The sequence below is a fragment of the Chiloscyllium punctatum genome, chromosome 36, assembly GCF_047496795.1.
Source record: "Chiloscyllium punctatum isolate Juve2018m chromosome 36, sChiPun1.3, whole genome shotgun sequence".
NCBI lineage: Eukaryota > Metazoa > Chordata > Chondrichthyes > Orectolobiformes > Hemiscylliidae > Chiloscyllium > Chiloscyllium punctatum.
The window spans coordinates 57,545,507-57,572,566 of NC_092774.1; the positions used below are offsets into that span (position 1 = coordinate 57,545,507).

The 27,060-nt window shown below is 45.8% G+C and overlaps 1 long non-coding RNA gene and 1 other non-coding gene across 2 annotated transcripts; both read left to right on the top strand.

Moving 5' to 3' along the window:
- Positions 1 to 744: 744 nt before the first annotated feature.
- On the top strand, positions 745 to 4,274 carry LOC140461139 (uncharacterized). The gene is made up of 3 exons (XR_011954471.1): positions 745 to 822; positions 1,601 to 1,755; positions 3,983 to 4,274. It is a non-coding gene; the product is annotated as an uncharacterized lncRNA (long non-coding RNA).
- A 14,761-nt stretch (positions 4,275 to 19,035) lies between these two features.
- Positions 19,036 to 19,109, top strand: trnan-auu (transfer RNA asparagine (anticodon AUU)). The gene has a single exon. It is a non-coding gene; the product is annotated as a tRNA-Asn (tRNA).
- Positions 19,110 to 27,060: the final 7,951 nt, after the last annotated feature.

Here is a 27,060-nt window from a genome sequence, read left to right on the forward strand (position 1 = left end):
AATGGGTCCATGCACCAGTGCTGTGCATCCATTCCACCACCCTTGACTTTACCATCTAAATACACTGGCACATGGTCCAAGACACCTATATTGCCAATTTCACAAGCCAATGTTCTGTTCAAGCAATCCAATGGCATTAAAAAGTGTCAGTTCCCATGTGGTACTTGTGTGGGTTGGAAGAGAAAGTAAAGTCTCTTCCATTAGGGTGGAGATGTCTCCACACATCCACTAATCCCAACTCCTCGCACATGTCCACCAACTGCTTAGGTTGTGTAGGTGTATCTGCCTGGCCCCTTGGCACCCTGTCTACCTCGGGATCTATTAGGCGATTAAAATCTTCTCCAATGACCATGCGGCGCACCCTAGACTTATTAATTTAGCAACTGCATCAATTAGAAATTTAAGAGGGTGCACCGGGGGACGATATACATTCAGGACGCCATACTCTTCTCCATGTGTTAGAGCTGTAAGAATGATGGACCATCCATGTTCATCCTTAATTTGCTCAATTACCTGGACAGGGAGGTTCATTCTTTCCAGTATAGCCACTCCTCTACACTTGGAGCTAAAGGAGGAGAATAATACCCTATCATAACCCCCCCCCCCCGCCCCCGCTGCAGTTTTAGATGTTCCTTATCATTTAAATGTGTCTCTTGCAGCAGGGTGATGTCCACCCTTTCCTTTCTAGGGCTTAACAGCATCTTTTTAATGGGGGAATGGCTCCCTTTTACATTCCAGGTGCACCACCTGAATGAATCAGTAGCCATGGTCATCCAGGGCAGCCTGTGGTTATCCAAGAGGAGGAAGCTTATCTGAGGTGTGGTGAGCGGCAAAGACATTAACTGGATAAAGTCTAAAAACTACTCCTATTAAAAAACTACTATAAATAAAAATCTAACAACCACATATAACTTAAGCAAACACTCAAATAACCCCAATTATCGAGAGAACTCACCCCCCCCCCACCCCACCCTTGCCACCATCCCGGCTCCTTCCCGCTGAGGCTGTGCCCCAAGCGCCAGGCAATTCACAGATTGAAAAAAGCATGTTATTTACATTCTGAGAGTTAACAATGGTTGCCCATCTCCCCACACCCCTTTTCCATACATCTTAACCACAGATATCGCCACCCCAATCCAAAAACAAAAGGACAGCAGTGAAAAAAAGGCCTCAGACAATACCTAACCGACCGTTTTACTAAATAATTCCAGTTTTACATGAAGGCAGTACATATGAAGCCGATAACCACAACAAAAAGGGGCAAAAAGTAACATTGTCTGTAATGATGTCCCGCCTTCACCCCGACCTGAGTCCTTTAATTCAGTGAATTCACAAAGCCCTTCGCCTTTTTTGTTGAATCAAAATTATATACCGTCCCTCCATGAGAGAAATGCAACACGGCCAGGTACCTCAATTAATATTGAATGTTCAGATCCCTTAATTTTCTCTTAACTTCATCAAATGCTCTTCTGTTCTTAATCCAGGCTCCCTTGAAGTCCTGAAAACACATTATTCTTGAGCCTTTGTGCATTAAGGCCTCTGGATCTCTTACCAGTCTTCTTGCTGTTTCAATCACGAACTGTTTTTCTTTATAATGCAGGAGTTGCACTCGGACCGTGCGGGGGCTTGGGTCCGGCCCTGACCGCATTTCGATCAAGCGGGCCCGCCCCACACTCAACAGACCCGACTCCAACTCCAGCCCCAGGAATCCAACGAGGTCTTCACCTTCCTTGCATTCCGGAAGACCCACGAGCTGTAAGATTTTTCTTCTACTTTTGTTTTCCAGGTCGTCCACTTGCTCCTGAAGGACCCGAACCTGGTCTTCGAGCGTTCAGATCCTTCCTCCTGAGACCTCCGCCACGGTCTCCGATGCCACGGTCCTCTCCTCCACTGCCTATTCTCTTCGGTCCAACATTTGAATTTTCTGTTTATGCTTTTCCAGCGTGGTAGATACTGGTTCCACTGCTGCTTCAATCTTATCTCAGAGTTTGCCATCTCCGAGAGTAACTACTGCTGCCCCATTAAACCCAAAGGGACTGCCCTGGGAGTTTGAGCAATGGCTCCAGGCACCCCCAATGCAGTAGGGGAGTGCCCTGCCTGCTGCACCCCTGTCGGCTCCTTTCCTTCATTTGCTTTCATTCTGGTCTTAAAGCTGTCAAACCACAATTATAGCAGCTCCAGATGTTCAGTAAATTTCTATTTGCAATTTTTTTTCTCTTACAGATGGTTAATGAGTTGGGGGGGAGGGGGTAAAGGTCCACCTTTCCGGGGGTATGGCACAGAACCCAGCACAGCAGACCACTCAAACCACCGCCATCTTGGATTTCCAAGAAAATGGTTTTAAGACCAGTACAGAACAGCTACAGGGTCATACAGCACAGAAATAGACCCTTCAGTCCAACTAGTCTATGCTGACTATGTTTTCAAACCCAACTAGTCCCATTTGCCAGTGATTGGCCCATATCCCTCTGAACATTTCCTATTCATGTGCTTTTCCAAATGTCTATTAAACATTGTAACTGTACCTGCATCCACCATTTCCTCTGGACACCCATCCACACAAACCACTCTCTGTGTGAAAAAAATGGAGCTCTTCATGTCTTTTTTAAAATCTTTCTCCTCTCCCCTTCAAAATTTGCTCCCTAATCTTGAAAGCCCCACCCTAGTAAAAGGAGACCTGCCGTTCACCTCATCTGTACCCCTCATGATTTTATAATCCTCTATAACATCACCTCTCAATCTCCTCTGCTCCAGTGAAAGAAATCCCAGTCTATCCACCTGGCTGTAGGTATATTCATATCCAGTTACGATCTGTTCAATGCTGGTGCAGGCTCAAAAGACCAAATGGCCAACTCCTGCTCCCAATTCTCTCACTCTGTGTCCAGAACAGCATTGGGAGATTGGGAAAGGGGAGAGGTAGATATCTTGTATGTTTTTATTTTTAAAATGCACTTGATTCCCACAAATAAATGCAACAGGTACAAGTACAGCACATGCAGTATTCCTCATTGCAACTTCAAGGTTTTGTGTCCTCTTCTTCCATATTGGCTCCAGCACATTCGGCTTCCTTCCCCTCCCCCCCCTCCCACCTACCCCCCCCCCCCCCCCCCCATCCCCGCCCTGAGCCGTTGATGCTTCCATTGTTTATAAAATCAAGAGAGGCATGGATAGGGTAAATAAACAAGGTCACTTCTCTGGGAGTACAGAACTAGAGAATAATAGGTTTGAAGGGAAGGGGGGTGGGGGAGATTTAAAAGGGACCTAAGGGGCAATTCATGCAGAAGATGGTGCATGTAAGGAAAGAGCTGCCAGAGGAAGTAGTGGATGCTGGCATAATCCTAACATATTTAAAAGGCATCCGTATGGGTATATGAATAGGAAGGGTTTAGAAGGATATGGGCCAAATGCTGGCAAATGAGACGAGATTCGGTGAGGATATCTGGTCAGCATAGACTAGTTGGACCAAAGGGCCTTTGTCTGTGCTGTATATCCAGATGACTCTGGTTTGCGAGTTCAGTCTGTTCAGTTTCTCTCTCGTATCATTGCCTTAATGTCTCATTCCAAAACTCCCCCACCCCCGTGGGGGCACGTTAACCATTTTGTGTTTGGTTGTTTGTCAAGAAGCTGAATTGCAGGTTAATCCTGAATGTACACACTATATTTTTGCTTCCTAAAATCAGACCTGCTCACTCTCAATAGTATCCCAATATCGTGGAAGATATTAATTTTCAGGTGGAGGTCTCCAAAATTCAGAGAGATGTCAGTTGTGACTGTTTTGCTCTTCTGTCACTGTCAGATCCTGAATCAGCACTTTCAGGAGAATTAGAATGGAGTGAAAACAGAGGGAGAGAGAGAGAGAGTGGGATGGTGCTTTCAGTTTTGTGGAATAACAAAAGAAAAGAATGTTCTGTAGAAAGTAGAATTGCTAGTTCTGAATTTCTACCCTGGACTGACAGTGATGACTTTTGTAATCTCTTTTCAGAGTATTTGATCTGAAGATGAAGTTTCAAAATCAACACATTTCAGGCTTATGCCTGAACCATTGACTCTCCTGCTCTTCGTATGCTGCCTGACCCATAGTTTTTGACTCTGATTCTCCAGCATTTATGAGCCACTCAATCCATCGGGACTGCAACAATTTTCAACTATGATCCAATTGGTTCCTGTTTCAGTACGTTTTCAGCATCAGTGGGACTGGAAGAGAGACCCTACTGTTGCAGCAACGCACTGAGTGTGGAGCCTGAATCAGTTATCTGGCTGGATAGAGGAGTTCAAGGCAGGGAGGGGACATACACGAGTTTGTGTGCAACTGTAGCTTCGGCCATGGAGAAACCATCGAAGTGTGGCGACTGCGGGAAAGGCTTCCGTGTCCCGTCTGCCCTGGAGACACATCGGCGCAGTCACACCAGAGAGAAGCCATTCTCCTGTCCTGAATGCAGGAAGGCCTTCAGTGATTCCTCCGCCCGACTGAGGCACTTGCGGGTTCACACAGGGGAGAGGCCCTTCAGCTGCCTCAAGTGTGAGAAGGCCTTCAATGATTCCTCTGCCCTGATGAGGCACCAGCGGGTGCACACAGTGGGGAGGCCCTTCCCCTGCCTCAAATGTGGGAAGGCCTTCAGCGATTCCTCTGACCTGCTGACCCACCGGCGGGTCCACACCGGCGAGAGGCCATTCACCTGCTCTGTCTGCGGGAAGTGCTTTACACGCTCTTCCGACCTGCTGAAGCACCGGCAGGTCCACACTGGGGAAAGGCCCTTCAGCGGCTCTGTGTGCGGGAAGGGCTTTACCCAGGCCTCCCACCTGCTGACACACCGGTGGGTCCACACTGGGGAGAGGCCATTCACCTGCCTCTAGTACGGGAAGGGCTTTGCTGTCTCCTCCACTCTACTGACGCACCAGCGGGTACACACTGGGGAGAGGCCGTTTGCCTGCCCCGAATGTGGGCAGAGATTCACAATGTCCTGCAGCTTGAACAAGCACCAGCGGAGGAACCAATGCTCGCAACAATCAGATTCTGCCGGTAACACTGCTGAGGGTCACCCCCAGGACTGAACCTCCTGCCCTTTCTGACAGTGGGTGCAGTGGGAGAATTGATAGGCTTTTTTGTTTTCTCCTGGGGGAGGGGGGTTGGGAGTGGTGGTGGCTCATTGGTTAGCACTGCTGCCTCATAACACCACGGACGCAGATTTCATCCTCAGGGTGACTGTCTGTGTAGAGTTTGCACTATCCCCCACCACCCCGTGTCTGTGTGCGTTTCCTCCGCGTGCTCCAGTGTCTTTCCAAAGTCCAAACATGCGCATATTTGGGCGAATTGGCCAATCTAAATAGTCCCATTGTGTGTAGGTGTGGTGCATTAGTTAGGGGTAAGTGCAGAGTGATAGGGTAGGAGAATGTGTCTGGGTGAGTTACTATTCAAAGGGTCGGTCTGAACTTGTTGGGCAGAAGGGCCCGTTTCCACATTGCAGGGATTCTATGATTCTGTGAACATTGCTTCCAGTGGGCGCTGCTGCTCATTGAGCCCAGGACCCGCACAAACCGAAGATCACAAGACCATTGGAGCAGAAGTTCGGCTATTTTGACCCATCGAATCTGCTCCACCATTTGTTAGAGACAAAATAAAAAAACTGCAGATGCTGGAATCTAAAATAGACAAACAGGAGGCTGGGCACAACAAGGCAGGCAGCACCAGGAGGTGGAGAAGTCAGCATTTCAGGTATTATCCCTCAGGACTGAAGAAGGGTTCTACCCGAAAAGTTGACATCTCCATCAGAAATGATTTATCATGATGTTGTGAGAACTAGAGGGCATAGGTTTAGAGTGAGAGGGGAAAGATTTAAAAGGGACCTAAAGGGAAAACTTTTCATGCAGAGTGTGGTGCGTGTATGGAATAAGCTGCCAGAGGAAGTGGAGGAGGCTTGTAGAATTACAGAAGTTAAAAGACATTTGGTTGGAGACATGAATAGAAAGGGTTAGAGGGATTTGGGCCAAGTGCTGGCAAATGGGACTAGATTAATTTAGAATATCTGGTCAGCATGGACGAGTTGGACTGAAGGATCTGTTTCCGCGCTTCACCTCTCTATGACTACCGGTCCTGATGTAAGTTTAGAATTGAGTAACTTTGAATTATTCAATCTTGTTGAATTCACCTCCGGGAAGGTTTCAAATGAACCCCTGCAAGCGATATGATTTAACTACTCCGAGTTGGATAAAGTATCCCATCAAGTTCAACATGAATGCACAGTTGAAGAAGTCAGAAGTCACACAACCCCAGGTTACAGTCCAACAGGTTTATTTGAAATCCCAAGCTTTGGAACATTGCTCCTTCATCAGTGCTGCTCCATCATCAATTCACCTGATGAAGGAACAGTGCTTCGAAAGCTCATGAGTTCAAATCAATCTATTGGGATTGTCACCTGGTGTTGTGTGACTCCTGACCGGTCCACCCCCAGCACCTCCACTTCAGAGTTGACGAATGAGATCAGATTTTATTCAGCATGATTTAGTGAGATATTCATCTGGATGTCCTTATGACTGAAACATCGATTCTCCTGCTCCTCGGATGCTGCCTGACCTGCTGTGCTTTTCCAGCATCACACTCTCAACTCTGATCTCCAGCATTTTCAGTCCTCACTTTTCCTTGGTTCATGTGGAAACTCAACACTGTCAGAGTGACAAAGAGACGCCAGTCATCGAGTACTATAGCACAGAGACAGGCCTTTCAGCCCAAACCCGTCCATGCTGACCAAAATGTTTGTCAACATTAACCCCATTTCCCTGCACTTGGCCCATATCCTTCTAAAGCTTTCCTATCCATGTATTTTTTGAAACACCTTTTCAATGTTGTTAATGTACCTGCTTCAACCACTTCCACTGGCAGCTGTTTCCCCAGGCGAACTACACTCTGTAAATATTTTGTCCAACATCTTTTCTTCCATCTTTCTCCTCTCACCATAAAAACGCATCCTTGCTCTTGAAATCCTCCCCCTAGGGAAGAGACAGCTACCATTAGGCCACCTCTACCCCTCATGGTTTGAAAATATTGCCCCTCAACTTCCTCTGCTCCAGTGGAAAAACATCCCAGCCTATCCAGCCTAAATTCTAATTTGATAATAATGGCATTGATAATTTTGGCTGTGTGTTTATGTGTCAAGGATCTCTCATTTCTAAGCCAATGCTGTGCCTCTTAAGTTCACCTGATCTTAAAACGAATGGCACCCCATTCATTTAAAATGTCCATGTCTTCTATGTTAAGTCGGTCCTGGTCAGGAAATAGGCATTGGTGTCTTATATTCCCGTAGACTTCTTGTGACCGGGTTCATAAGCTCTGTTTTGAGATGTATGAGTAAATCTTCAGAACAAAAAATTAATGCAGCCTTTATTCATGTCTCATTATTAAAAACACTTTCTCCATTTACAGATGTGATTGAAAAGCTTCTCCCAATGAATCTTTGACTGATAACAACATTTGTCAGGCTTTTGAAAGTCACTGCAGCTCTGTCACAGCACAGGGGAGGGCTCTTTCAGACACAACGCGTCGTGCAGAAAATTCTCCCACATTAGTCGAGCAAAGTTGACGTCTTTTTAAGACATTGTGAAACTTGAAAGGGTTCAGAAAAGGTTTGGAAGGATGTTGCCAGGGCTGCAAGGTTTGAGCAACAGGGAGAGGCTGAATACGCCAGTACTATTTTCCCTGAAGCTTCAGAGTCAGCCAGAAACATCTGTTGAATCAGGAAACATCTCTTCCTGCAGTCGCGTCAGACAGACTGCTTGCTAAAACCCAAACCAGGGGAAAAGAATGGGACAACTGCCCTTTCATTGTCGAAGTGTTTTAGAAAATAAAATGTCAAACCCTTTTCCCTGATTGTTGCCTTAGCCAGTATCTGTTAACCATTAGTGAAATCCTTAATTCTAGACGAATGAGAAGCTCTGCCTTTTACAACCCTCCTGAAAATAAACCAAGAACAACATAATCTTCTTAAAGGAGCAGCATCATCACAACAGAAAGCACCTGAACTGAAACATTTGTATCAAAGGGCTGTACAGTTAGCAGGACAAGAAAACAGGTTTTCAATTCCACCAATCAATTTAAATCAGCCCCATTGGCTACCAAAAACTTATTAAATTTAAATCCTAAAGTTTTGACAACAGGACCAATCCTATCATAAAGAATTGGTGCTCTCAGTCATTAGAGAAAGCATCATTTTGAAAAATAGAGAAGGGGATTCCTGACAGAGGAATCGGAGGAGGCATCCCCCACAGAAGATAGCAGAGAATATTCCGGAAGACACATAACCTGGTTGTAATCTGGGAGATTAAATTCTATTTTGTGATATCTGAGTGGGAGATGTATTGATTGGAACAGCATACCAGAAGAATCTTGATTTATTCCAGAATACTCATTAGTTAGGACGGATTTATTTAGTTTGTTAGTTTGCTCACAGTGAGAGTTGGTTAAAGAAATTGTTGATTTTAAAGTGTCAGGGATTTTCTTTTAGCACTACAGCAGGTTACATCACTTATCACACTGACTTTACACATTAAAGGGCAATGTGCCACTCTTTGGACGTTTCGGTTTGAGATCTTGGAGAGTGGGGGTGGTCAGGGTGGTGGGCGGGGTGAGGGGGGAGTTGCGGGGTGGTCAGCCTTCGCTTTATAACAGTATTGAAGACATTCTCTTGAATGCAATGGAGTTGATATTAATTCCAGCCTCATGGTGTGGTTGTGGGTGAATCACCTTAATTTGGCTCCTGACTCAGAAACCGCACAGAGAATCAACTGCTGAAACAATGATTTACACTTTATTGCACGGAGCAACCACAAATAAAACCCCTCAATTTCATTCAGCTTCACCCCCTCAAACTTGGCTGTCACCCAATTGATGGCTGAATGTAACTGGGTTTCCACCGACAGTGCCCATCTCTGGAAGTGTCCAGGGGTTTGATGCAGCATTATTCTTCTAAGTACTGCTGCTGCTGTATCATTCTGGAGTTGAATTTTGGTGGAGATTCCTCAATTTCAAATCTGTGGTGTGACTTTTCTTTAAGACTCCAACATCACCTCACATTGCTGGATACCTCAGGTCTGTAGTTTACCTTCTTATCCTTGAGGGTTAGCTGTCTGTTTGAAACAGCCTGCCCTGCAATGAACCCCTCTACGTCAGGGCTTTCCTTCTACAGGCAGAATTAATTGTCCTTTTGTCACACCATTATTAAATAACATTACCTTACCTGTCCCAAGAAACAACTTATTGTGTTGCTTCCTTCTTCCCAGGGATGGTTAACTAGCAGAAATTAGGCCTTTTATACTATTGAATCTGCTCTGCCATTCAATCATGGCCGATATGTTTCTTAACCCCATTCTCCCTGTAACCTTTGAGCCCCTTGATACTCAAGAATGAGTGAATGGTGGAGCAGACTCAATGGGCTGAATGGCCTAATTTCAGTTCCTGTGGTGTGACAGTTTCTCATCTGCCCTTTCGTTTCTTGGTCCAGAAAGAGTTATTGTTGACTTGTGAAGTTAGGGAAGTTCTGGAGTTTACAGGTGCACACCACGCTCCTCTCTGCCTCCTCCTGGAATAACGATTCTTCCTGAGATACTGCCAGTTCTTGAGATCCCTGGATATCCCTGAATTCAAATCAGTGTGTCTGGAAGTCTCTGCTGCTACCCTGGAACAGAAGGATTATGGGGAGAAAATTCAGAAATCCGAACAGCAAAGAGACTTGGGACTTCTAGCCCAGGATTCTCTCAAGATAAACTTACAGGCTGAGTCAGTAGTTAGGAAGGCAAATGCAACAATGGCATTTATTTTGACAGGACTTGAATATAAAAGCAGGGATGTACTTCTGAAGGTCTATAAGGTTCCGGTCAGGCCACAATTGGAGTACTGGACCCAGTATTGGGCCCCATATCTCAGGAAGGATGTACTGGCCCTGGAACATGTTCAGAGGAGGTTGATGAGAATGGTGCCAGGAGTGTAATGCTTAAGATATGAAGAACATTTGAGGACTCTGGGTCTATACTCAATGGAGTTTAGAAGATGACAAGGGAACTAATTGAAACCTACAGAATACTGAACAGCTTAGACAGAGTGGATGTTGGGAAAATGTTTCCATTGGTAGGAGAAACTTGGACCGGAGGGCTCAGCCTTCAAGTAAAGGGAAGACCTTATTAGAACGGAGATAAGGAGAACTTCTTCAGACAGACAGTGGTGTATCTATGGAATTCACTGCCCCAGAAGGCTATGGAGGCCAGATCATTGAATTCATTTAAGATGGGGCTAACTAGGTTCTTAAGTATCAAGAGGATCAAAGGTTACGGGGAGAATGGTGTTGAGAAACTTATCAGCCATGATTGAATGGTGGAGCAGACTCAATGGGCCGAATGGCATAACTTCTGCTCCTATAGTCTTATGATATGCTGATATGTGGAGGGATGAGGATGGGGGAAAGAGATAAAGAGGGAAATGCAATTAAGGTGAAGCTGGTTGCAGATACATAGAAAATACACGGATTGTACGATAAATTTCAGACCACATATGAGCATTGGCATAGAGAGGGATCTGGCTATATTGATCTGCAAAAGTGGCAATACAGGCGGGTAACGTGATCAAGAAGGTTCACAAGCACGTTTGCCTTGAATGTAAGAGTTGGCAAGTTATGTTACAGCTATTTATTCCGGTCACATTCAGAATATTGTGTGCAGTTCCGGTCGCCACACTACCAGAAGGACATGGATGCTCTGGGGAGAGGGTATAGAGAAGGTTCACGAGGACATTACCTGGTCTGGAGGTCTCATTACGAGAAGAGATGGGATAAACCAAGACTATTTTCACTGTAAAGATGGAGGCGGAGGGATGACCTCAACAAAATGATGAGACACACAGATTGGCTGGACGGGGGCGGCGTGGTGGCTTAATCATTAGCACTGATGCCTCACAGCACCAGGGAAACTGGTTCGATTTCAATCTCAGGCGACTGTCTGTGTGGAGTTTGCACATTCTCCCGGTGTCGATATGGCTTTCCTCTGGTTTCGTCTCACAATCCAAATGTATTGGTTAGGGTGGAGTGGCTATGCTAAATTACCCACTGCCCAGGGATGGGCAGGTTAAGTTGGATTGTCCGTGCTTAAATTGCCCCACAGTGTTCAAGAATGTGAAAGTTAGGTACATTAATCAGGGGTAAATGTCGAGTAATAGGGGTAGGAAATTGGTCTGTGTGGATTATTCCTTGGATGTTTGGTGTTGGGTCAGATAGTCTGTTAGATAGTCAGAGGCTTCACCCCCACCCACCCCACCCCCCACCCCCACCCCCCCACCAGGGTGGAAGAGTCAACTACAAGAGGGCACAGGTTCAAGGCGAGAGGGGGACAGTCAGGGGGAGAATTGAAAGGGAAGATTTTTCACACAGATGGTAGATGCCTGGAATGCATTGCCAGTGGATGTGGTGGAAAGAGGCACCTTAGCAACACTTAAGGTGTATCTGGATAGACACATGAATGGGGGGTGCAGACAGGGACCGAAACCATGCATTGGCAATAAATAGCAGGTCTAAGTTAGGATTAGGAATTGGCACAGGCTTGGGCGGGGAGGAGTAGGGGGTAAAGCGTATGCTGATGAAGGGGTGGATGGAGGCTCAGGTGGAGCATAAACACTGACAGAGGCCAATTGGATCGACTGTGCTGGAGACTCAATGGGACAGAGACAAATGTATCTATTTCAGATCTACCTGCACTTCAGCCGCTTTTGTGGACTGTTTCCGTAGGGAAGGTGCAATCCCAGGCTCAGAGAGGGTCAGCCCCCACTGGAAGTAAAGTGGGTGAGGGTGCGGCCCGTCAGCATATAGAAACCCCTTGCCCTTCCCACTTCACCCACGAAACAGCGTTCAAGATGTGACTCTCGGCAATGGTAACAGCAGAATCCAACCCGAATCCCTGCACCATCTCACTTGTGAAGTTGCTGGTGTCTCCACAAGTTGCACGACTGGGTGAAGCCCTTCCCACACAATGGACAGGTGAACGGCCGCTCCTTGGTGTGGATGCGCTGGTGTTTGCGCAGGGTGGAGGAATCGCACAAGTCATTGCTCCACATGGGACAGGTGAACGGCTTCTCCCCAGTGTGGACGCGGAATCGGAGCAGCAGGTGATACGACTGGGTGTAGCCCTTCCCGTACACAGAGCAGGCAAACGATTTCTCCCCGGTGTGGATCCGCTGGTGCGGCAGCATGTGGTGTGACTGAGTGAAGCCCTGCCAACACACAGGACAGATGAACGAGTTCTTGCTGGTGTGGACACGCTGGTGGGCCAGGAGGTGGTGTAACTGAGTGAAGCCATTCCTGCACTGAGTGCAGGTGAACAGCCGCTGCCCAGTGTGCAAACGCCGATGAATCTCCAGCGCAGACGGGGAAGGGAAACCATTCCCACACTCCCCACATTTCCACGGTTTCTCCATGGGGCAGGTGCCCTCGTCTGTCTCAGACCTTAACAATCAGTTGAATACTCGCTCACGCTTACAGCATGTGTGTGGTGTTACTGGTGAACCCGCTGATAATTGGAATACTCTCATTCAGTCTGTGAAGCTTGTTCCACTCACTAGTCTGGTGTGTGGGTATGTGAGACTCTGAGTTTCCTGTCACACTGACGTCTAAAACCTAACTAAGCAGACAGACCTTCTCCCCTTTGTTTTCAAGGCCATCAATATCCACGTCCTCGTAAATCAAGTGACTGTCAGACTTTGATGTGATGTTTGGTCTGAGATTTCTGCCGCCAAATTCTTCTCTTGTAATATTCCTGTGAAGTGATTGCAAAGGTCATCACAGTCAGTCCATGATAGAAAATCTGAACGTAATTCTAGTTACTGTGGAACATTATTTCCTCTCAATGCCAAAGATCTTTGTGTAGATATATATGTAACTGTCAACCAACAGGGTTATTGGGCAGACTGAATACCTCCACGAAGAGTTCACATGGACTCAAGTTGTTGAATGGACCTCTGTAGTGCAGTATTGACACTCTTACTGAAGATCTACAATATGCTGCAGTACGATATTACAAGCAGAAATATCTGCAAATCAGACAAGGTCTGTTCAGAAGTTGGACCATGAACTTTGAAGCTGCTGCTGCTCTTCCTCTCTCTCTGAATGAAGATTGATCTTCACCCAGACTGCAACTTCCTTCTTCTGTCCAAATATTTGTGAACACAGCCCTTTTTTTGAAGGATGGCATGCTTTCTGTTCATCACAATTAAAGGGGTGTCTTCCCCCTGATCTGCAAAGGGACTGTCAGTCTGGGGAGGACAGGGTCACGTCTTGATGTTGTTGTGTGGAATCTGTGACAGCTGCAACAATTCATCCCAACTCCTGTTCTCAGTGCTCTGACTGATGAAAGCAAGCATGCTGAAAGTCTTCTTCACCGCCCTGTCTATCCATGTCTCCACTTTCTAGGAGCTATGAACCTGCAAACCGACATCTCTTGTTTTGAAATACTGTATATGAAACAGATTTGGTGCTTGTTGGTATGTGTGCTTATCTCGACTCTAATTCGGTATTTTACACTGAATGCCATGACTGATGCAGGCCAGTGTGGCAAAACATTTCAACCTGTGACTCAATTTTCAGAGAACTGTGAACCTGTACTCCAAGATCCCTCTGTTCCACTTCACTCCTTAAGGTCCTACCATTCACCATGAAATTCCTACATTGATTTGACTATGAAAAATGTAAGACCTCACACTTATCTATATTAAACTCCATTTGTCATTAATCTTAAACCTATGCCCTCTAATTTTAGACTCCCTCACCCAAGAGAAAAGACCTTGCCTATTTACCCTACCCATGCCCCCCATGATTTTATAAATGTCTGCAATGTCACCCCTCAGCCTCCAAATCTCCAGGGAAAATAGCCCCACTCTATTCAGCCTCTTCCTGTAGCTCAAACCCTCCAACCCTGGCAACATCTTTGTAAATGTTTTCTGAACCCTTTCAAGTTTCACAACACCCTTCCTGTAGCAGAAAGCACAGAATTGCATGCAGTATTGCAACAATGATGGAACCAATATCCTCTCTGAAGAGAATATTAAAACAATACTTATAACAACAAGCAAATCAGGTTAGTTGGGCATGACATTCCCATAGCAGTTTATTTTGTTTGTCCTTCATTAACCTATGCTTTATAAAATATAAGAAAATATTTTGAGGCATGGGATTGTTGCTAGCCCGTCCAACATTTGCTCACCATCCCTCATGGTCTTTGGACCGAGCAATTGGCTACATTCTAGAAGGCAGTTGAGAGTCAACCACATTGTCGTCGGTCTGGAGTCACATGATGTGAGCGTGCACACACGTGTGTAGGGTTGTGAATGGCAGATTTCCCTCCCTTAAAGAACACTTTCACAACAATCAGTAATGATTGGATAAAAGCAACAGTTCTGGCAGCATCTATGAGGAGACGACAGTGTTACTGTTTTGAGTCCGGTGGCTTTTCAAAATTAGGCTGTATTCAAAACATTAACTGTTTTCTCTCCACAGATGCTGCCAGACCTGCTGCGTTTCCCCAGCAATTGTGCCTTTTGTTGCTGATCTCCAACATCTGTAATTCATTGTCTTAGCCAATAATGGTTTCCTGGTTGCCAGTACGGAGACAAACTCTCACTTCCAGATCTTTTTATTCGTTGAAAATAAAGTCCACGAGCATCCATGATGGGATTTTAATTTTTGTTCTCAGAAGACCGAGATCTCAGGGCTGCTTAACCAGTATCACTAGATCACAATCTTCCCTTCACTGACAGTGACATTGACAACCTTGTCCTGAATATTTTTCTTTATTCATTCATGGAACGTGACACATTGTCTCCCAAAAAAACCAAGTGCCAATTCAGAGGGCAGTTAAGAGTCAACCACATGAGTTTGGATCAAGAGTGACACATTCACCAAACTGGGAAAGGACTGAAGATTTCCTTCCTTTAAAAAAAAGGTTATTAGTGAACAAGATAATTACCTATGATAATTGATAAGATCACCAAAGCAGCGATGAGCTTTATATTCCAGATACATAAATTGATTTCAAATTGCATTGGGGCCATAGCAGCATCAATTTGAAACTCCAGATGTTAAATCCAGTAACAATACCCAAATGCCACCAACTCCCTACAATTTCGAGGCTTCCCAACACTGACTGGTCTCTAATTGCCAGTTGCATCCTTTTTCTCCTTACAATTTACTATTCAATTCAGCCCATTGAGTTGACTCTGCCATTTATTCAGATCACGATTATTCTGGGAAACATTTCCTCCATTTTGCTGCCATTGTCCCATAATCCTCAATTCGCTTACTGATTAAAAAAAAACAACTATCTCAGCCTTGAATGCACGTAACAACCCAGGCTCAACAGCCCTCTGTAATATCAAGTTCCACAGATTTACTGCCCTCAGGAGAAATTCCTATCTGTCCGAAACATGCAATCTCTTATTTGGAGGTTACTTCCTCTGGTCCCAGACTCACCCACTGTTCTACGCCTAGCCTGTCAAGTCTCCTCAGAATCTTGTACGTGACAATAAGGTTACCTCTAATTCTTCTAACTTCTAATAAGCACAGGCCCAACCTATTCAGTTCTCCTCAAAAGACATTCTTTCCATCCCTGGTATCATCATGGTCAACTTTCTCTGGACTGCCTCCAATGCCAATATATCTTTCGTCAGGTAAAGGGCCCTAAACTGTTCACAGTATTCAGTTGTAGCCTGTCTAATGCCTTACATAGGTTCACTATCACCTTCCTATATTTATACGCTATTGAAAAGGCCAACCTCCCATTTGCCTCCCTATTACTCACTGAAATTGGATGAAGAGATTCGTGGACGAGATTCCAAATCCCTCTATTCTAAACTTTTCTCCATTTAATATTCAGTTCTTCACCTCCTGACAAACTGCATTACCTCATTTTCCCATCTGCCAAGCTTTCGCTCATTTGCTGAACCTGTCTTTATCCCTCTCCAGATATCTAATGTCATCCTCGCCACCTGCTTTCACATCAACTGTCTCTTCTGCAAACTTAGCAATAGTACATTCACTTTACTTATCCAAGTAATTCGTATATATATTGTAAATAATGTTGACCCTAGCGCTGATCCCTGTGGTACACCAGTAGTTACAAGTTGCCATCCTGATCATGCCCCTTACCACAACTGTGGCAGTTAGCCAATCCTCTATCCATGCTAACATACAGTCTCCAACACCCTGGGCTCTTTGATTATTTCATGAGATGTGAATATCATTGACTGTGCCAACAACTCTTCCCAAACTGACCTTGAAAAGGTGGTGCTGAGCTGCCTCTTAAATTGCTTCACAAATATGATGTGGACTGCAACAATGTTCAGGAGTGAGATCCAGCATTTTGGTCAATAACAAAGAAACAATGCGATATATCTTGCAGTCGGAATCCTATCTTCACACTTGTCTGTTCTTGGTGGTTGAGGTCATGGCTTGGAAGGTGCTTTTGAAGAACCACCACTCATGCAATCAAGCCAGACTGATAGATTGTGGCCCCAGACTCTGCCATTTTGACTTCCCTCATCAATCTACATTCTTTCCAACGAAGTTTCAGTCTCAAACCGCCACGCAATACCATCTGTTACGGCTTAAAAGATAAGAATACACATGATTACCAACCGTATTTTGGGTTGTATAAATCTTTGCCTGCCAGAATTATTTTCCAAAAGACTTTAATTAAACTGGGTGACTGCATGAAATGGTTTTTTGGTCAGACTATATTCATCATCCTCAAAGGAGACAATGCCAGTAATACTCTTGAACTCGTCTTTTTGCTTAAAAAGCACGAGTTCTTGATTTATTTTTACAACTTACTGACATTGACACCTGCACATTCAATGTCAAACTCAGACAACATAACTGAAATTACACCATTAATCTTGTTTTTCAACAATCCAACAGATTAATTAATAATACACAGTGAATACCAAGGCTGATTAATGTGAAATTAAATTTGACCGAAAATGTAAAAGCGAGATGTGAGATAACAAATGGGGGAAGGGCAGAAGGCAAGAAATGCAGCATCATAGAAGGTGCTCCTCCAGGGAGTGTATTTTACCAACTACAACTGCTAAATATAAACAAACACTCTGACATGATCCTCCGGTTTTAATGTAAACCATAGCCCCATACAGTAGGTACCATTTAAATAAGTTAATAGATACAAGCCTTGAGCAAATCCAGCCTCCAGCCTGGCCCCCCGCTTCTTGGAGCTCGGCGAGGGGATCCCACTCATTCATTCAACAGGAGACGGCTCAATTTATTGTAATGGGCACGGAGGGTACAGTGGTCGTGTCTCATTAAGAGGAGGAAGCTGTTTCCTCTAATTCAACAGAAGAGGACCTATTTCCGAGAGATTTCTTTTGTGGTGCAGCTGTAGTCTCCCATCGAGCCCTGAGGCTCAGGTTCAAATCCCACTGCTCCAGTGTGTGTAATAACATTACTGCCCAAGCCACGTGTCAACTGGCATACGGATAAGAAAATTAGGGAAGTAAACACGTCAAGCTGTTCAATGTTATCTCCAATCATATCACTTCCACGTTCCCAGTCCCATTGGTACTCCAGGGAGCCCAGCCTCGTTGAACGAAGGTGCTTTTTGAGAAGACTAATCGGGCATTTTTTGCACAAGTCAAGTTAAGAAAGCGGGGATCTCTCGCAAGACTGCGCGGTGGACGACAATTACAATTCTCGGCGGGGAGGCAGAATTATGAATTCACTAATAGCCGACCCTAAGAGATGGTGCAGCGCAGCCCATACCCTGTCTCTGTGGCGCAATTGTTCAACGCGTTCTGTCCTGATCAAATCCAGGGGAACAGGAAACGTTGGGGCTATGGCGCGGACAGGACAATCCCAATACTCACCTTTCCTGTTAGAACTATTCCATGAGAAAGTTTAGACCACAACTTTGGGCGTGTAGTTGTGGCCGAACACTTAAGGTGTTGGCGTAGAGATCCTTTGGGGCTCCCCGCCCAGGGTGGTAACCTGCTGGCTATGATTTCTTCGCTGGCGATTTTAAATGACTTCCTGTTGGTTGCATTATCGCTCAAACTTCACAAAACCCGTCTCAATAAAGACCCGTTTTCTCATGTCTGGGAATTGATTGCCATGCAGGAAACTCGGGTTCTGAACAAACAATGTACCAGACTCACAACGTCAGCTCTGTTTCCCTTTCCACAGATGCTGCTCGACCCGTTGGCTTTCTGCAGTATTCTCTGTGTTTATTAGGCACAAGTGCTGCTTTTCATTCAAGAACTTCAATCCCTGTCCTCTGGTAACTGACTCTGGTCAGTGGCAATTGGTTCTTCTGATCATTAAACTGCCCATTCCCATCGCTTCTTCTCTCATCATGACCAACAGCCCCAGGAAATCTCCAGTTATCCTTCTTTGCTCCAAAGCGAACATTCTCCACCTTGGGAATGTCTCCCCAAAATGGAAATTCCTCATCCCTGGACATGAGGCAAGGGAAGAGAATTTGGCAAAATATTGTCAGTTAGGAAATGGAAAAATGTTCAAATGTTCATGAAGCAAAACAGAAATCCCAGTCTCCAGCTTTGTGAACCTTTAGAAACACTTTGCGAAGCGGATTTCGAGGAGAATGAAAGATGACCGGTCCGATTGAGCAGAGACAGTCCAGACACCGTCCCCTTGTTGACGAGGCCGGGAGGTTGACTCTGATGTTCTTGGCACATGAACTGATCTGAGACAATGAAAGAATTGTCGTTCCTGCACATCATGAATTCAAACCGCTTCTCCCCTGCGAGCCAACGAGAGAACTCGGGAACAGGCAAAACACTGAAAGGCTGGAAGGGCGACGGCCCCGGAGTAAGAAAGCTAGTTCCTCGTGACATGGATGTGTCTGCAGACTGTCCCCGGTATCTCCACAAGAGATCTCCCAGGCTTGATTATGGAAAAGTAAAACTGATAGACGACAATTGTAATTCTCGGCGGGGAGGCTGAATTATAAAATCACCAGGCGATGGTGCAGCCCACGTCAGCGCCTGTCTCTGTGGCGCAATTGGTCAGCGCGTTCGGCTATTAACCGAAAGGTTGGTCGTTCGAGCCCACCCAGGGGCGGTGTGTTCGCTGCCCTTCTTTGGCTTCGAAGCTGTGCGCTTTTAATGGCGTCAGGAAAACTTTCCCCAAACGGAAATCTTCTCCACAAAGGGGTTTCTGAATTGAATTGATGTCTAACGGAAGGGACTGCGTTTGCTGAGAAGACGAGACCAAAAGAGAAACTAGGCAGGTTTGACAGTACCTGTCGGTGAAAACACAATTTTGAAATGTTGCCTCTGATTCTCTTTCCACAGATGTTGCCTGACCTGCTGAGTTCCTCCTGCAATTTCTCACTGAAAGTTCATTTCATCTTTTGGGGTGAAACACCGAAATATCTGCAAACACCATGTGCCGATATTTAACCCTTTCGAATCACTGTGAAGTGATTGGATTCAAACAAACTCTGCGATGATTCACTCTTTCTCAGCTCCATAGGCAGACAGACCTGGGAAGTCAAGCTGTCAGTGTGGTTCTGTATTCGCGGGCCGAGTGGTTAATGCGATGGACATGAAATCCATTGCGGTTTCCCCACGCAGGTGTGAACCCTTCCGAGTACAAAATGAGAAATGTCGTCGAAAAGAAAGGGAGTTTGCTCCCCGGCTTCTTCTTTAAGATTCAAATCAGTGGAGGGGGAAAAATATTTCACTCAAATTGGGACTGGTGGGAATCTGCAACCCACTGCCTGTTCGGGTGGAGCAAGCAGATACCCGCAGAGCTTCTTTTGAGGCTATGAGCAAAGTGTTTGGAAATGAGACTAGAAGAGTGAGGGGCTTGAAATCGTGATCGAAATGAAGCAGGCACCTGAGGACAAGGGTGTTTCCTTTGCCAGTGAAAGATACTACTTCACAAAGTTGGGCCTGTGGAAGGGAATCAGTGACGGTGATTATCTTTGGTTGTTCACCTTGTGAATGAACCCATTGCTGCGCATGTCCGTGTTAACGTCAGAACTCTGCAGCATGGTGGCGTGAGATACGCACAGGGCCGGGGCGCAATGGATGATGCATCTGACTCCACCTACCTGTTTGAAATGCAGCTCACAGCTTCTTCACACACCCCAATTAATCTTCGCATTGTCCTGAAGCCGGCATATGGTTTGAATTCCCGATCTGCGGGAATGAGAATCCTTTCACTGTCTCGCGTCAGTAAATGTCCCTGAGAACATCGGAGTCAACTCACAGCGCAGTCAGATGAGGGGAAGCTGAAATAGCCCCACATGCTGCTCACGGGCACATTTTATTCTCCCCAACTCAACGCCTCAACCAATGCGGCTCCTGGGAGTGGAAAAGAAACAATCACCAAAACCCAGTCTAAGCTCTGTGAATCTTCAGAAAATCAGCAAACGGTCATCCCTTCGGATTTTCTATCCTGGGCTGACAGGGATGGGTTTTGTCACTCTTTTGTAGGACATTGCAAGTGGATGCTTTGCAAAAATGCACTACAATGCAATCTGATTAATCAGGACCTGGATGTTTTCGGTCTTTGAATGTAAGTGTTGTGCTCCAGAACTTTGCTGTTCACAGTTTATAATACTTATCTTCCCAGTCCCCTGTATCACTTGTCGAAAATGTTTAATTTGTGTCTTGTAATCCTTTCACTGTCTGCTAATGAGGATAGCGTTTCCGTGTTTTACCTAAATTATCTTGACCTTGCATACCTCAAGCCTCAAGCGAATTTCACGAGAAACCTTCTCCAGTTCAAAAGCCAACTGTTCATGATGGCTCTGTTTCTTGTCACGTGTCCAATTTCAGATCGATGTTGTTAATGTCCCTTCTACTCCTTCAGATCCAGGTTTCGCTCACAGGGCTAGAACAGAACTGTCACCAAATACATTGACCAATCTACGTTCATCCTATCGATTGTATTAGCATCATCAAAACTTCTCATCAAAATAACTCGAGAGACTTTCATCACAATTTTCTGTGAACAGTCATACATTAGCTTTGCTGAATGAACCCCAAATTTCTTGAAGTGGCTCCTTATTTTCGGCCCTGATTATTAATCTCTCTACGCATGGGAATGGATCCTTCCCAGCCGCTCTATCTCTCAACAATGTGTTTAGTTCAATTCGATCTCCCATCAGCCTCCTCTGTCCTGATCAAATCCAGGGCAACAGGAACCGTTGGGGCTATGGCGCGGACAGGACAATCCCAATACTCACCTTTCCTGTTAGAACTATTCCATGAGAAAGTTTAGACCAAAACTTTGGGCGTGCAGTTGTGGCCGAACACTTAAGGTGTTGGCGTAGAGATCCTTTGGGGCTCCCCCGCCCAGGGTGGTAACCTGCTGGCTATGCTTTCTTCGCTGGCGATTTTTAATGACTTCCTGTTGGTTGCATTATCGCTCAAACTTCACAAAACCCGTCTCAATAAAGACCCGTTTTCTCATGTCTGGGAATTGATTGCCATGCAGGAATCTCGGGTTCTGAACAAACAACGTACCAGACTCACAACGTCAGCTCTGTTTCCCTTTCCACAGATGCTGCTCGACCCGTTGGCTTTCTGCAGTATTCTCTCTGTTTATTCGGCACAAGTGCTGCTTTTCATTCAAGAACTTCAATCCCTGTCCTCTGGTAACTGACTCTGGTCAGTGGCAATTGGTTCTTCTGATCATTAAACTGCTCATTCCCACCGCTTCTTCTTCCATCGTGACTAACAGCCCCAGGAAATCTCCAGTTTTCCTTCTTTGCTCCAAAGCGAACATTCTCCACCTTGGGAATGTCTCCCCAAAATGGAAATTCCTCATCCCTGGACATGAGGCAAGGCGTACAATTGGAAGAGATTTTGGCAAAATATTGTCAGTTAGGAAATGGAAAAATGTTCAAATGTTCATGAAGCAAAACAGAAATCCCAGTCTCCAGCTTCGTGAACCTTTAGAAACACTTTGGGAAGCGGATTTAGAGGAGAATGAAAGATGACCGGTCCGATTGAGCAGAGACAGTCCAGACACCGTCCCCTTATTGAAGAGGCCGGGAGGTTGACTCTGATGTTCTCGGCACATGAACTGATCTGAGACATTGAAAGAATTGTCGTTCCTGCACATCAGGAATTCAAACCCCTTCTCCCCTGCGAGCCAAGGAGAGAACTCGGGAACAGGCAAAACACTGAAAGGCTGGAAGGGCGCCGGCCCCGGAGTTAGAAAGCTCGTGACATGGATGTGTCTCCAGACTGTCCCCGGTATCTCCACAACACATCTCCCAGGCTTGATTATAGTAAAGTAAAACTGATCGACGACAATTGTCATTCTAGGCGGGGAGGCTGAATTATAAAATCACTAAGCGATGGTGCAGCCCACGGCAGCGCCTGTCTCTGTGGCGCAATTGGTCAGCGCGTTCGGCTGTTAACTGGAAGGTTGGTGGCTCGAGCCCACCCAGGGGCGGTGTGTTCGCTGCCCTTCTTTGGCTTCGAAGCTGTGCGCTTTTAATGGGGTCAGGAAAATGTTCCCCAAGCGGAATTCCTCTCCATAAAGGGGTTTCGGAATTGATTTAATGTCTAACGTAAGGGACTGCGTCTGCTGAGAAGACCAGACCAAAAGAGAAACTCGGCAGGTTTGACAGTACCTGCCGGTGAGAACACAATTTTGAAATGTTGCCTCTGATTCTCTTTCCACAGATGTTGCCTGACCTGCTGAGTTCCTCCTGCAATTTCTAACTGAAAGTTCATTTCATCTTTTGGGGTGAAACACCGAAATATCTGCAAACACCATGTGCCGATATTTAACCCTTTCGAATCACTGTGAAGTGATTGGATTCAAACAAACTCTGCGATGATTCACTCTTTCTCAGCTCCATAGGCAGACAGACCTGGGAAGTCAAGCTGTCAGTGTGGTTCTGTATTCGCGGGCCGAGTGGTTAATGCGATGGACATGAAATCCATTGCGGTTTCCCCACGCAGGTGTGAACCCTTCCGAGTACAAAATGAGAAATGTCGTCGAAAAGAAAGGGAGTTTGCTCCCCGGCTTCTTCTTTAAGATTCAAATCAGTGGAGGGGGAAAAATATTTCACTCAAATTGGGACTGGTGGGAATCTGCAACCCACTGCCTGTTCGGGTGGAGCAAGCCGATACCCGCAGAGCTTCTTTTGAGGCTATGAGCAAAGTGTTTGGAAATGAGACTAGAAGAGTGAGGGGCTTGAAATCGTGATCGAAATGAAGCAGGCACCTGAGGACAAGGGTGCTTCCTTTGCCAGTGAAAGATACTACTTCACAAAGTTGGGCCTGTGGAAGGGAATCAGTGACGGTGATTATCTTTGGTTGTTCACCTTGTGAATGAACCCATTGCTGCGCATGTCCGTGTTAACGTCAGAACTCTGCAGCATGGTGGCGTTAGATACGCACAGGGCCGGGGCGCAATGGATGATGCATCTGACTCCACCTACCTGTTTGAAATGCAGCTCACAGCTTCTTCACACACCCCAATTAATCTTCGCATTGTCCTGAAGCCGGCATATGGTTTGAATTCCCGATCTGCGGGAATGAGAATCCTTTCACTGTCTCGCGTCAGTAAATGTCCCTGAGAACATCGGAGTCAACTCACAGCGCAGTCAGATGAGGGGAAGCTGAAATAGCCCCACATGCTGCTCACGGGCACATTTTATTCTCCCCAACTCAACGCCTCAACCACTGCGGCTCCTGGGAGTGGAAAAGAAACAATCACCAAAACCCAGTCTAAGCTCTGTGAATCTTCAGAAAATCAGCAAACGGTCATCCCTTCGGATTTTCTATCCTGGGCTGACAGGGATGGGTTTTGTCACTCTTTTGTAGGACATTGCAAGTGGATGTTTTGCAAAAATGCACTACAATGCAATCTGATTAATCAGGACCTGGATGTTTTCGGTCTTTGAATGTAAGTGTTGTGCTCCAGAACTTTGCTGTTCACAGTTTATAATACTTATCTTCCCAGTCCCCTGTATCACTTGTCGAAAATGTTTAATTTGTGTCTTGTAATCCTTTCACTGTCTGCTAATGAGGATAGCGTTTCCGTGTTTTACCTAAATTATCTTGACCTTGCATACCTCAAGCCTCAAGCGAATTTCACGAGAAACCTTCTCCAGTTCAAAAGCCAACTGTTCATGATGGCTCTGTTTCTTGTCACGTGTCCAATTTCAGTTCGATGTTGTTAATGTCCCTTCTACTCCTTCAAATCCAGGTTTCGCTCACAGGGCTAGAACAGAACTGTCACCAAATACATTTACCAATCTACGTTCATCCTATCGATTGTATTAGCATCATCAAAACTTCTCATCAAAATAACTCGAGAGACTTTCATCACAATTTTCTGTGAACAGTCATACATTAGCTTTGCTGAATGAACCCCAAATTTCTTGAAGTGGCTCCTTATTTTAGGCCCTGATTATTAATCTCTCTACGCATGGGAATGGATCCTTCCCAGCCGCTCTATCTCTCATCAGTGTTTAGTTCAATTCGATCTCTCATCAGCCTCCTCTGTCCTGATCAAATCCAGGGGAACAGGAACCGTTGGGGCTATGGCGCGGACAGGACAATCCCAATACTCACCTTTCCTGTTAGAACTATTCCATGAGAAAGTTTAGACCAAAACTTTGGGCGTGTAGTTGTGGCCGAACACTTAAGGTGTTGGCGTAGAGATCCTTTGGGGCTCCCCCGCCCAGGGTGGTAACCTGCTGGCTATGCTTTCTTCGCTGGCGATTTTTAATGACTTCCTGTTGGTTGCATTATCGCTCAAACTTCACAAAACCCGTCTCAATAAAGACCCGTTTTCTCATGTCTGGGAATTGATTGCCATGCAGGAATCTCGGGTTCTGAACAAACAACGGACCAGACTCACAACGTCAGCTCTGTTTCCCTTTCCACAGATGCTGCTCGACCCGTTGGCTTTCTGCAGTATTCTCTCTGTTTATTCGGCACAAGTGCTGCTTTTCATTCAAGAACTTCAATCCCTGTCCTCTGGTAACTGACTCTGGTCAGTGGCAATTGGTTCTTCTGATCATTAAACTGCCCATTCCCACCGCTTCTTCTTCCATCGTGACTAACAGCCCCAGGAAATCTCCAGTTTTCCTTCTTTGCTCCAAAGCGAACATTCTCCACCTTGGGAATGTCTCCCCAAAATGGAAATTCCTCATCCCTGGACATGAGGCAAGGCGTACAATTGGAAGAGATTTTGGCAAAATATTGTCAGTTAGGAAATGGAAAAATGTTCAAATGTTCATGAAGCAAAACAGAAATCCCAGTCTCCAGCTTCGTGAACCTTTAGAAACACTTTGGGAAGCGGATTTAGAGGAGAATGAAAGATGACCAGTCCGATTGAGCAGAGACAGTCCAGACACCGTCCCCTTATTGAAGAGGCCGGGAGGTTGACTCTGATGTTCTCGGCACATGAACTGATCTGAGACATTGAAAGAATTGTCGTTCCTGCACATCAGGAATTCAAACCCCTTCTCCCCTGCGAGCCAAAGGAGAGAACTCGGGAACAGGCAAAACACTGAAAGGCTGGAAGGGCGACGGCCCCGGAGTAAGAAAGCTAGTTCCTCGTGACATGGATGTGTCTCCAGACTGTCCCCGGTATCTCCACAACACATCTCCCAGGCTTGTTTATGGAAAAGTAAAACTGATAGACGACAATTGTCTTTCTAGGCGGGGAGGCTGAATTATAAAATCACCAGGCGATGGTGCAGCCCACGTCATCGCCTGTCTCTGTGGCGCAATTGGTCAGCGCATTCGGCTGTTAACTGGAAGGTTGGTGGTCGAGCCCACCCAGGGGCGGTGTGTTCGCTGCTCTTCTTTGGCTTCGAAGCTGTGCGCTTTTAATGGGGTCAGGAAAATGTTCCCCAAGCGGAATTCTTCTCCATAAAGGGGTTTCGGAATTGAAGTAATGTCTCACGTAAGGGACTGCGTATGCTGAGAAGACCAGACCAAAAGAGAAACTCGGCAGGTTTGACAGTACCTGTCGGTGAAAACACAATTTTGAAATGTTGCCTCTGATTCTCTTTCCACAGATGTTGCCTGACCTGCTGAGTTCCTCCTGCAATTTCTAACTGAAAGTTCATTTCATCTTTGGGGGTGAAACACCGAAATATCTGCAAACACCATGTGCCGATATTTAACCCTTTCGAATCACTGTGAAGTGAGTGGATTCAAACAAACTCTGCGATGATTCACTCTTTCTTAGCTCCATAGGCAGACAGACCTGGGAAGTCAAGCTGTCAGTGTGGTTCTGTATTCGCGGGCCGAGTGGTTAATGCGATGTACATGAAATCCATTGCGGTTTCCCCACGCAGGTGTGAACCCTGCCGAGTACAAAATGAGAAATGTCGTCGAAATGAAAGGGAGCTTGCTCCCCGGCTTCTTCTTTAAGATTCAAATCAGTGGAGGGGGAAAAATATTTCACTCAAATTGGGACTGGTGGGAATCTGCAACCCACTGCTTGTTCGGGTGGAACAAGCAGATACCCTCAGAGCTTCTTTTGAGGCTATGAGCAAAGTGTTTGGAAATGAGACTAGAAGAGTGAGGGGCTTGAAATCGTGATCGAAATGAAGCAGGCGCCTGAGTACAAGGGTGTTTCCTTTGCCAGTGAAAGATACTGCTTCACAAAGTTGGGCCTGTGGAAGGGAATCAGTGACGGTGATTATCTTTGGTTGTTCACATTGTGAATGTTCCCATTGCTGCGCATGTCCGTGTTAACGTCAGAACTCTGCTGCATGGTGGCGTGAGATACGCACAGGGCCGGGGCCAATGGATGATGCATCTGACTCCACCTCCCTGTTTGAAATGCAGCTCACAGCTTCTTCACACACCCCAATTAATCTTTCTCATTGTCCTGTAGCCGGCATACGGTTTGAATTCCCGATCTGCGGGAATGAGAATCCTTTCACTGTCTCGCGTCAGTAAATGTCCCTGAGAACATCTGAGTCAACTCACAGCGCAGTCATATGAGGGGAAGCTGAAATAGCCCCACATGCTGCTCACGGGCACATTTTATTCTCCCCAACTCAACGCCTCAA